Here is a 12,588-nt window from a genome sequence, read left to right as displayed (position 1 = left end):
GGAACAAATATTCAAGCCTTATTTCAATATTGGAAAATGTGTAATAATACAGTACCTGATTTTTCAGCCACATACAAAAAAACATTTCCTACTCTTAAACATTTATGGAAGGTGCTGGGATGCTGAATATATAAACAGTTAATACTCATGGCTCTGTGCCATTGCTGAAATCTCAATTTAGTTCAGCAGCTGTGTTTTAGCCTACATTTGTGAAAAGCTATGTATTACATCTAAATACTACACTGTATCACTTGAAAGCTAAGTATTTGCTATTTCATAATCACTAACTAAAAAATATTTATATGCTAAACAGCCCCAGTCACTTTTTTTCTCCTTGGGGTTTAGTACTAAACACAATTTAAAAATGTGCTTTTTCCAGCATATGCACTTAGCGTACATGTATTTATTACATGTAAATAATAAAAGAAGGATTTTAGTTTTTGATTTTTTATAAATTTGCAAAACTTTTTGAAATGTTTTCACTTTGCCATTATGAGTTATTGAGTGTTGATTGATGGGAAAAATGGCATTTTTACCCATTTAAAATTGAATCTACAACACAATAAATTTATATAATAATTGATTGATGTTCTCACACCGCATTTGCCATAAAAGGAACCCTGCTGGTATATCATTTTTGATTTATGATATGAAAACTGTACATATTGAGAAGTGCTAGGTTTTGAACATTTTGCTAGGTTTTCTGGAGTGAAATCAGCAGCTTGTGTTCCTTGTTTAGATGCTACAGCAAGAGCAAATATTTTACTCCATGTACTAAAAAAAGTTCAGAGTTCCATTAATGAGCAATATGTATTATGAGAACTGGCAATGATTTTTTTTTATTGAATGTATAGAATATTCTGGTTCTAGCACTCGTGGCTTTACCTTTGACCTAAGTATATTATCATAAAAACTTGCTGAAAACATGCCTATTTTGAAATAACTTTTTTTTTTTTATTGTTTTCAGCACTTAAAGGTTATTATTTATCCATCTCAGGCCAAACTTGGCAGTGTGTAAAGCAAAAGATACAAATTGTGAATTTACTGTGCCAATACATACAACATACAGCCACAGATGATCCATCCTTACCCAGCAGTAGCTCAATTTGCTAAATCAGTATTGATCAGAAAAGAACTTCAGATCAACATGTGGTGAGCATCTAAAAGGTGAAGCAATTTTCTGGCATACCTCAAGTATTTTTCTAGGCAATGAGAAGTAATGGCAGAATTTTCCATCATTGCTTGAAATATTAATTGTGGCAAAAAAAAATATTATTAACAAGCAGTCAGAAATATAGTATCCTGAAAGCATACTGTTTTCAGGTTGTGTATTAAAGAGAAACTGAAAACCAATGATCTCGTTTGCCAGTTTTGCCGCAGAGTATCACATTGGTGTTGTCACAAGAAAAGACAGAGTTTGAGGAAAGATGATGCTTTGTTTCCGTTCTTGGCAGTGGCAGCATATACTTTCATATTGGACAAACACAAGAATTTACAAAGCACTTTTAACATCCAGATGATTTTTTTATAACACATTTATGCTACAGTGCTTGCCTCTCGTGTGAAAGGGGCATTGCACGCACAGTATGTGTACCAAACTTCAATTCATACATCGCTATAAACTAAGTATTAATTTCATTTGGTGAGTTATCATTTTTAGTCTTAAAGAAATGGAAAAGACAGAGTTTATAACAAAGAAACATATTTAATTTCACTACAGAATTTGCCACACTTGGTGGAATGAAATAGGAGCTAGGTAATTAATTGCTGAATAGTGTGAATATATGATACTAAGTTACAGAATTAATGGGCTTGCAGCATTTATTTGGAGAGATACACTGAAAGTCTGTACTACTTTCAAAGTATTTTGTCAAGTCTTAAAAAACTATTTTATTCTCTTTAAAATACAACGCCATCAAAAGTGAAAAACACTGAAGTCTAAAACTTTTCAGAAAAATACATGTATTAGGCTATCTGTGTTTTCATAATTCACAGACTTGGACAAATACTGGTCAGTGGAGATTAATTTATCATGAATTTCAGTTTCACTGTGGTGGGCTGGCGCCCTGCCTGGGGTTTGTTTCCTGCCTTGCACCCTGTGTTGGCTGGGATTGGCTCCAGCAGGCCCTCGTGACCCTGTAGTTAGGATATAGCGGGTTGGATAATGGATGGATGGATGGATTTCAGTTTCACTATTTGTATGTGCAGGATGATTTGTTCTTTAAACAGTTACTTTTATGTTATTAAGTCACATTGCCATATACTGTAAATGCAAAAAAGGTGATTCCACGCATGCCCTTGTGAGAGACAGACGTGTACTTGTATTATGTGAAGTCAAGGGTGGGCACTGCTAGGCATCTGAAGCTGGTTCTTAAAGGGGTACTTGCTATACAGAGAAATTTGGTTAAAAAAAAAGAATAAAAAAAGCAAACTTTTTGGTAGCTGTTTAAGTTTTATTATTTCCCCCCTTTTACTGCTATGAGTGGTATTACCCACTTCTGCATGTATGTATTTATATATCATTTTATCACAAAGGATATTTTATGAATATCTCCATTACCTGAATTGGATTAGGTTTTAATGATGGAGAGGTGGATAATTATGACTTTTACACAACACCGCTGTTTAAAAAATTGAAGAGTGCCTGCATATAATGTAGCTGCTGTTAACTTTGTGGTATTTGCAAGAAAATTAATACTGTTACTTGTATTTAACTTGGAGTTTCAGCAAAAGTGAAGTTTTGGCTGCAGCTTGTATACCAACTGGGCATTCACAATAATGTATACTGTTCTCTCTGTTATATATAATAAGAAAGACAGCAACTGGTGTTTTCCAGTAGTTATTACATAAAAATGTGTTCAAGTAAAAAAAATAAAAATAAAAAGAAGTTTCATGGCAAGGAAGTTGCACTGAATAATCATGGCACTGGAGAGTGGCAACATGTTGCAGATTGATTAGCACACACAGGTAAGAATTTCTCTCTACTCTGTTCACGTGACAATACTAATCCTATAAACCTCTCTGCTCTACACACAATTTGTGCTGGAAAATAAACAGCATGATTTATTAATTAAAGTTCAATATTAGCACATCATGTCACGAACAGGCAGAGGCTGTACCTAAATTCTTTATTTTTTTTTCCTTTTCCTTCCAATATCCTTGCTATGAATGTTCCAACTGATCTTAATCATTATAGCCTCTGGTAAAACTGATTTGCAAGCTTCTTGTTTTATGATGCTGCAGATTAATAAAGCATACTGTTAAGTCGAGGTGTAACACTGTGTGGTGCAAATGTTGTAAGGGGTGGGCTAGACTTTATGCTAGGCCTTCTTTATGCATTTTTAGCATTTTCACAAGGGCTGCAGATTTTTCACTGCAGACAACCTTTTAATTGGAATGTGATTACTTAGCTTTATTGACTGTTTTAATACATCTTAGTCTGCTACTTCTGCCTACTCTCCGTAAGGCTTTAGGATTGTCTGTTGTGCTTTTTTGAGATACGAAAGCAGCAAGCATCACATATTTGAGGAAACTCTGCTTCCATGCACTAAAAATAAAACCTGGGATGCAAATTCACCATTTAGCAGGACAATGGCATGAAACACAATACTGAAATGCTTAGCAGAAACTACTGGGCATGACTTCTCTCCAGCATGGTTGAATATGTTTGCAAGCCTCTGCGCACACACTACCTCTGATCTAAAATACTTCACAGAACAAATCATCTGCTATGCTATCCATCCGGATATGATGGCTCCTTACGTAAAGGACTTGCTCAGTTGCTTTGTATAGCAATTAGGAAACTCCAGCAAGCAAAGAAATTTTCAACAAACATCAATTGTTAATGCTAATAATTTTTAAAATTTTATTTAACTCTTTGAGGGCTGAATATTTTTTCCGAAAAACACAATTTTCTGCAAAGCACACAGAGCAATGATTTCACACTTAAGTCAACATAAAACATCTGTTGCTATGTGCTGTGGGTGCTGTTAGCGCATGTTCGGCATCTCTGGCGGCAGTGGCTGCATTGGGGGCACCTCAATGGGCAGCAGGAATGCACGGTGGCCCAGCTGCCTGGCTGTCTTCACACAGCAGATGGGTGGCGGTGACGGTGACACAATCTGGTTTGTACCTCTTGTCATCATAAGTGGTGGTCCTCTCAGGCAAACGCTGCTGTAGGCGCATCAGCTACACGAAAGTGTTCAGCACCACGATCACCTGGGGACCGATCAGATGATGCTGGTACCTCACTTTCGTTTTTGATCTCCAGATTACTTCCATCAAACTCAGAGTCTGAGTCAACGAAATTACGTAAAACATCCACGGAGTATTTTGCTTTGGTCTCTCGCCAGATGTCGGTGCCATTTTAGAGGTTGTTTGCTCTTTCCTACTCATGCACATATAGGGAATCGAGGTTAAATCAACAAAGCTATGTAACTTTCCTTCTAGCAAAGAGATTTGAACAAAAACATAAGGACGAGTTTTGTTGCAGTTTATAGCCGATTACCCTCCTCTACTCCTGAATTTTGACAAAAGTCGACATCAGCCCTGAAAAAGTTAAACAAAGTACAGCTTATAATGTGGGAGCTGTAACATCTTGAAGTTTACCTTAATACTGGCATAAAAATGCCTCCGTCTAACATATAAAAAACAAAGTAATGAAATATAAAAAACAGTAAGAGAGCACATTTTGTAAATTATGGTTTTCCCTACTAAAAAGAAAAAAGAACTTCAACTGCTGCAAAATATTTATTTTGACTGACACCTGCTAAACAAGTATAATCACAGTCTGAGTTCCTCATCACTGGCTGTCAAACGGAAACCCTGCTGCTCAGTCTGGGGTTCTGCACAGACAAGGTGAGCTCTCAGTCACTTGTGATTCCACTATAACATACTTGTTTAAAAGACAATTTGACATCATTTACCTTTTCATAATTTAAAGAGCTTCATGTGTCAGAAGTGACAGTTTGTTTTTTTTTTGATAATTTGTAAATGCCAAACTGAATGTCACCAAGTCCAGCACTTGAAAAGTATATTCAGATGACAATTGCAAAGTTATTGCTTGCCAGTTAGCTCTGATCGACCCACAGAGTCCCCTTATAAAATGTAACCTGAGGAGACGCAATTGCTACTTAGGCAAATGAAGTTGAGAACCAAAATTAACGTGCAGAGAAGACTCCCAGGCTGCTCAGAAGTTCATTACTATATGTACAAGGCTAGTAATAAAATGTACTTTAGGATTTTTGTTTGTGTGCGTCAGTAAAAAAGCAAGATAATTTTACTGTGAATTTTCAGCCAAGATAGATTAAAATGTAAATGGTTTTTGAGATAGTGTCTATTTCTGTTAGAATGTTGCATACGAAAAGAGATTTATTTATTCTTCAGCAATGATCACTGATGAAACTGTTTCGATTTGATTTTATTCAGGCACTGTAATTAAAAACATTAGGCTAAAAGCAATGTTTTGAAATAAATAGATACAACTCATTATCCTAAATAGTCTGGCTCAGTACTCAGGCATACAGAAGACATCTAATTAGCCAAGCTTTGATATTTTCAATGGTTTGGAATTACTTTGAATACTAGAAAAAGGAAAGTATCTTCTGCTTAAAAAAAAAAAACGAATAAGAAAAGAAGGAAGTGGTAAATGAGAAGAATACATTTGGGCAAAGAGCAGCTTTTTTCATTAAATCCATACGGTTTTTATTTGAAAGCCTGGTATAAACATAGTCTCTTCTGAGTCTCCTTGCCCTTTGGGTAACTAGATCCTTGAGGAAATATTGAAGCAATCTGAGCCCTTGCAGAAACCAAGAGGACAATGCTCCTACAGTGTTACCAGATGTGCTGTCTTAGTTAACTTGGGAATAGAGAAAATGAGGGGCTTTTTTTGGAAAGTATCAGATAAGCCCCATTCCCAAATCCAGCCGGATTAAGTATCGCCAACAGGTCTATGAAGGATTGTAACCTGAACTGCAAATGCAGATTGTATTACAGTTTATACAAGCAACATCCCCAGATTCTTCTGATGACTGTGGCACATAATACAGATCAATCATTCACTAAAAATGTTATGGTTTGTTATCCTAGAGAACAGCGGAAGTAGAAACATGAAAAAAAAAATGTTTGAAGACAACATATCCTGTACCAAATTTCGAAATGGACAAGTAAAACTTCTTTTAAACACAAACGTCCTAGCCCAGAGTTTCAGCCTTGTTACAATAGAGGTAATATGTGAAATAAGCAGAATAATTAAGATATCAATTTAACCCATATATACACACTCAAACAATACCACAAATTGTTCAGAAGTGTATATTAGCAGCACTTGACTGAAGTATGCATGGGATGAGTGACTGGCAGGCTACTAAAAAGGCCTTTGCTTTACAGTACACCCAACAGAATTAAAATCTTATTTTACTCTCCATTTTGAACAATGCCAGGCATTACTGTGGTATGCCCACACCTGCAATAACATAAATATGCTTTTAAATGTAGATTTAAACTCATCAAACTCATATACTGTATTCATAATATGAAAATTTTAAAAGGCATACAACATGAAATGTGCTGATGAAGCTCCCAAAGACAGTGTAGCTATGATGGGTGACTGATAGCAAAATGTCACACAAGTATGGTATGCTGAGCTCTGCATTCAATAAACCCCTGAAACATTTGTATTACTGTACAGCTCTATTCTTGTGAGAGTTACTGTTGCAACTGTTAACCCTGGTGACCCAGATAGCATGGAAAGGTGGATCTGGTCACTGTTTTGCTGACTTGGAGTAACACGGATGGATGGATGCAGTATGTACCACTAGGTGACACCCACCAGCCATGCCTTGCAGCTCCCAAAATGTACAATTCTGCATTGTGTTAGGCCTTATTAGTCAATCAGACATTAACAGGGTGGATTCTGCTTGACTTAGAAACTACTGTGACACAGATGAGGCTGTAAACACCAAACTTTCCTAAAATTATTTTTTGGGAGAGTGCAGACCTTTGTGAGAATCTTCTTTTCTCTCTTTTATTTGTATATATTATTTTTGGTTATGGTTTTACATTCTTGATTGGCATTGTTGATTAATCTGTGATATATAAAGTATACAAACAGAAGACATGGTTTCTACGTGTTCATTACCAGTACAGAGTTAACTGTGAATTTATGGAAAAATAAAACATTAACAGAACTATTATTTCTATTTTGAGGAAAATGCCAGACACATTATGTATATGTAATTAACCACAGAGAATTTAATAAAAGATTCTTGTGTGCCAATGACACATGTACAGTTAAATTAGAACATTTTTAATCTCTATGTAAAAGTATTTAAAAAATGATATGCAGTTTTTGCATTGCTACTTCATTTATTGGATGTTTAGCCAATATTTTTGAACTTTTAAACATACTGTAGTTCTCTGAGATGAATAAGTTGCAAAGATGACTCGAAGACAAAGGGGGGTTACTCTGGACAGGGGCTGATCCATCTTCTTCTAGTTAACCTGACTCTACACATTTAAGTAGTTCATTAAAATTCCTCAGGCAGGCATTATGGGGACTGCCCCTTACACCTGCAGACAGAATACTTGGATTTAACTGAGGAGGAATGCAAAAGCCTGCATTTTAATTTTAAGTTCAGAAAATTGGTGCTTTTTTCCTGAGTTCACTCTTTCTGATTATATGTTTAAGCAGACACCTTGGACCATTTCAGAAATCATATCTTTGTGCACAGCTGAATTGATCTGTCACATGAATAGCATGTAAGACAGATGTGTCCCTTTAGCAAAGTACAGAATATGAATATACCAAATCTTAAATTTTAAAATGGGGCTTTATTGAAATCATCACTAGCTGACAAATAAGCAGTAGTATTTGTAATTGTCTGCAAAAAAAAAAGGAGTATGTCACATGAAATACTAGATGATCTTTTCAATATTAAAAACATTGGGATCACATTAGTAACACTAAGATATCAAATTCTTAAATACATCTCTGCAACAGAGAAAACAAGTAAACCATTTTCGTTTCAATGTCTCCTTTATGCCATGCTTACAGTTTATAGATTTAATGAAAAATGGAAAAAAGGGAACAAAGAAATTTGAAAATTGATAATTGAATGGGCTGATATAAGGTATGATGCAAGATTATACAATCAGCAGAAATTCACTGGAGTAACAAGTGGTATATAGTGAGATATGTTTGCCCCAAAATCAATCAATGGCCATTGATTTTTGCAGGCCATCTCAAACCCGTTACATTATCTTCACTGCCAGTAATGCAGAAGCAGAGAACAGAGATACAGAGAATACTTCATGAACAGGCTTAACAAAATGCACTTCTAAACTGATGAGGACGTGCACAATAAAGTGCAAATGTTTACAGTATAGAAAGAAAGAAAGAAAGAAAGAAAGAAAGAAAGAAAGAAAGAAAGAAAGAAAGAAAGAAAGAAAGAAAGAAAGAAAGAGGAGTATCATGGTAGCATGGTTTCACCACACATACAGCAGCACGAAAATATTCTTATTAATATAATATTTATGCATATTTTTAACAATGAAATGATATAAGATTATCAGTAAAAACCTAACACTTTAGATGTTTTTTTTAATTTATTTAAAAAAAAGAATACAATACTCAGTCCCCCACATGAAAAAGTAATTTGCAGAACTGCTTCACCTTGCCAGTTGTGCATGTAATGCTTGATTCAGGTATTGCCACAACATCTTAGTAAGAGTATAGATCTGAATTTTGTCTTGGCCATTCAAAGCTCTAAATATCTATTTTTAGAACAATGTAGATGTAGGCTTACTTGGGTGTTTGTTTACTTGCTTTACTCCTCCGTGCTTCTGCACTCAAATAGATGACCAGACATTTCACTAAAGAATACTCTGATAAGAGCTCAGATTTCATCATTCCTTCAATGGTGGCAAATTACCTTCCAGGTCATGATGCACCATTTATTCCCATACCACAGCACTACAACAACCATGCTCAACTGTTTTGGCTCTGATGGCCATTAAACCCTTGAAGAGCACTCGGATACCTTTTCATAAACTTTTTTATTAGTGATTACTGGTTTCCCATTTCTGAATAGTCTTTTGGACAATGAGTGAACACTGAGTATCTGTTGTGAGTGAGGCCTGCAGTTTTATGTTTTTGTGACTTCAGGAAGAATATTATGCGTGGTTCTTCACAAAGACTTTAGCAGTTTTTTCCTCTTGGCTAATGTGGTTTTGGTGATTTTGATTACAGTTTTGGTAGAGCCTTACACACTGCAAACATTAACATTTTGTTTTTGTGCTGGAAATCTCCCAGATTTGTTTAATACAGTTTTTGATGTACATCCATATGCCGATTACTTCAGTCTGATGTCAGGATGTTAAAATAAATCTAATTTATACTAGACATGGCAGCTGAAATAATGTCTAATTGTTGACCAAAGTATTCAAACACCCATCCACCCATTTTCTTCGCTTGTTTTCCAGTTTAGGGCACTAGGGTAACCAACTGTGGATTGAGTTCCAGTTCAGTACAAGAAACATTAACACACTTATTGAAGATTATTGTCAACATTAAAACACTAACTATAAGTTTGGTCTAATTTTGAGTCACCAATTATCCTAAAATGCACATATATGAGACATGGAAGATAAACAAGAATACATAACTGAAAACTCACACAAACACAGACAGAAAGCACAAATTCCATACAAACAAGGACCACTACACTATTTATCAAGTATCTCACAATTACTCCTAGGAATTGCACTAAAAGTCTGACTATGATAAGAATTTGTCCTACCCCAGAGAAGGATATGAGAAGAAGTTATGGAGCATTCTACACTCACTCCCACCAAAGAGTAGGAGTTCACATTTGAGAATGAATGATATTATAATTTTATGGCACCCTGAGCCACAAAATGGAACTCACGATGACATTTTGTAGTCTTCTGATACTAATCACCACAAAGATGACAATAGTAATAATAATATTCAAAGTATTAGAAGAAGAAGGAAAATATAGCAAGTTTGAATATTGTGCTAAGCTGCACATAATTGCTGAATAATAAAGTAACAAACAATAAGATGGAAAGGCCAAGACACACACACCAAATGAAAGTAAAGCCCAATGACAGGAACATTGATTTAACAATGAATGATAAGCAAGCATAGTGTACTTTCAGAAGAATTACCTTCCTGCTGTTATGGCCACAGTAAACGCCTTGTAAAGCAGCAGTTACTGAAACTAGCTACGACCATTCCAGTGCCATTTTTGACATGAAATTCAATATTCCACTATTCCTGATTGTCTTCCAGAATCATGCGCCGTGGCTCTCTCCATGATCCCTCCCTTACCTTCTGTGAGGCTCTGTTTATTCAATGCTTTGGGAGTCTCCACCTGCATTCACGAACCTTCCTGGGCTTGGAAAATGTAACATGAATGTTCCAGGAATTTACTGAATGCAGAGCTCAGCATACATGTGTGATATTTTGCTATAAATCACCCATCCAGTCCAAGTTATCCTCAGAGTGATATGCTGGCTACTACAATACAATACAGCTTGCATCCATGATCACATGTATGTTGATACTGTGATATCGCTTGCAATTCACATGCAGTACACATGCTCGTCCACAATTGGATCAATGATCCTTATCTGCATGTCGTTTTGCATGAATGCATCTTGATTTAACATTACCTCACATGGACTGGAGGGATATGTATTATCTCACAAGTTGTAAGATTGTTGTAAGTTTGGTGCAAAATTGGAGAAATGGTTGGTTTTGACATACCCAAATCATTGCTATTGCAAAGTTGCATTTTCCTCTGTTGCCAAAAAATGTAACATTACAAGATTTGTTACAAATATTAATCCATCTCTGTCAAATTAATATCTTTTTACAAGTTCATTGTTGTCCAGCTTTTCTAAAATATTCAGCCTTTCCTGCGACGTGTATGTCGATATCTGTCTGAACACTATCTTTTGTAACTCCTAGCAAGTTAGAATAGCTCACAAGGTCTCCTAAATCCTGATGAAGTTAGGGGTAGTTTCCTAAATTAGGAAAACTGATTAATTACTTTTACTCCTATTCCTAAGATCAGGACTAAATATGTGTCACTCTGAGGATTTTCAGCCAGTTTGGACCATTTTCCTACTCTGAGATGCTTGTAAAATATGGGCACATATGCACAATTCAAGCTGGTTGACTCTGTTGCAGCTATGTTAACCACTGTACCATTGTGCTTCCCACCATTTGAACAGCTAACCTTCAGTTGTTCTTTTTAAACATAAATGCAGTGCACTGTTAAATGAATCCGGGTATATCATTTTCTTTGAATAAAAAATTCAAAGATGGACAATCTGCCAAAAAGAAAAATAAAAACTCATATCAACAAAAAGTTCTTGAGGCTGATCCTCCAATTAGCTGTGAACCACGCAGTCGCACTGAGATTGCACAAGTATTGAACCAGCTGAGGGTAGGGAAGGCTGCAGGGATCTGTGGTATACAGGATGAATTTCTCTAGGCTGTCCTCCTGGTATTGCAAGCAATCTTTGCTTCCATTTGGGAGACAGGCATCATCCCAACTGACTGGAAAATGACACTTGTCATCCCTATCTGGAAAGGAAAGGGTGATCGCTTGGATTGTGGCAACTACAGGGGGGTAACACTGCTCTCGGTGCCGGGTAAGGTCCGTAATCACTTGCTCACCTACCAGCGACCGCAGCAGTCTGGTTTTATGCCTATGAAGTCAACCATCGACTGCAATCTGGCAATGAGGGTTCTCATGGAGCGCAAACATGAATATCGGCAGCGTTTCTTTGCAGCCTTTGTCGATTTTCAGCAAAGCGGTCAACTTAGTTGATCAAGCTGCCCTATGGGATATCCTGAGACTTTGCGGGATCCCCTCAAGGTTGCTGAATATCATGGCTGGTCTGTACACTGGTACTGTGAGTGCTGTGCAGAATAGAAGCAGAACCTCTGCATTTTTCCCAGTTGATTCTGGGGTTTGTCAGGGGTGTGTTCTTGCTCCTACTCTATTCAATGCTTGTATGGACTGGGTGTTGGGCAGGGTCATGGGGTCCAATGGCTGTGGGGCATCTGTTGGCGAAGAAAGATTCACTGATCTTGACTTTACTGTGATCTTTGCGGTGTAAATGGAGGCTCTGATCGGGGCTCTCGAGAGACTGAGTGAGGAGTCTGAGTGTCTGGACTTGCAAGTGTCCTCGATAAAATACAAGATCCAGGCCTTTAATGACCTCTTGGGCACTGTCATCAGCAGTCTGTTTGCGGAAGGAGTGTCGACCTTGACGAGAGGTTTACTTACCTTGGTAGTGACATTCATGTCCCTGGTGACTCTTCATATGAAGTCAGTAGACTGATTGGGAGAGGAGGGGGGACCATGAGGTCGCTGGAAAGGGGCATGTGGCGCTCCCGATATCTATGCAAAAGGACAAAGGTTCAAGTCTTTAGAGTCCTGGTACTTCCTGTCTTGCTATATGGTTGTGAGACATGGACGCTATCCAGTGACCTGAGAAGAAGACTTGACTACTTTGGTACAATGCCTCTTCAGAGAATCCTTGGGTACTGCT

General features: G+C 36.9%; 1 protein-coding gene across 1 annotated transcript in view; it reads right to left on the bottom strand.

The window, feature by feature from the left end:
- The window catches only part of pdss2 (prenyl (decaprenyl) diphosphate synthase, subunit 2), a 230,990-nt gene that overhangs the window by 41,783 nt on the left and 176,619 nt on the right, over nucleotides 1-12,588 (bottom strand). The window lies entirely within an intron of this gene.

This window comes from Erpetoichthys calabaricus, chromosome 3 (genome assembly GCF_900747795.2).
Source record: "Erpetoichthys calabaricus chromosome 3, fErpCal1.3, whole genome shotgun sequence".
Taxonomy (NCBI): domain Eukaryota; kingdom Metazoa; phylum Chordata; class Cladistia; order Polypteriformes; family Polypteridae; genus Erpetoichthys; species Erpetoichthys calabaricus.
Note: the sequence above shows the minus strand (reverse complement) of the source record. Positions and strands in the feature narration are given on the sequence as shown.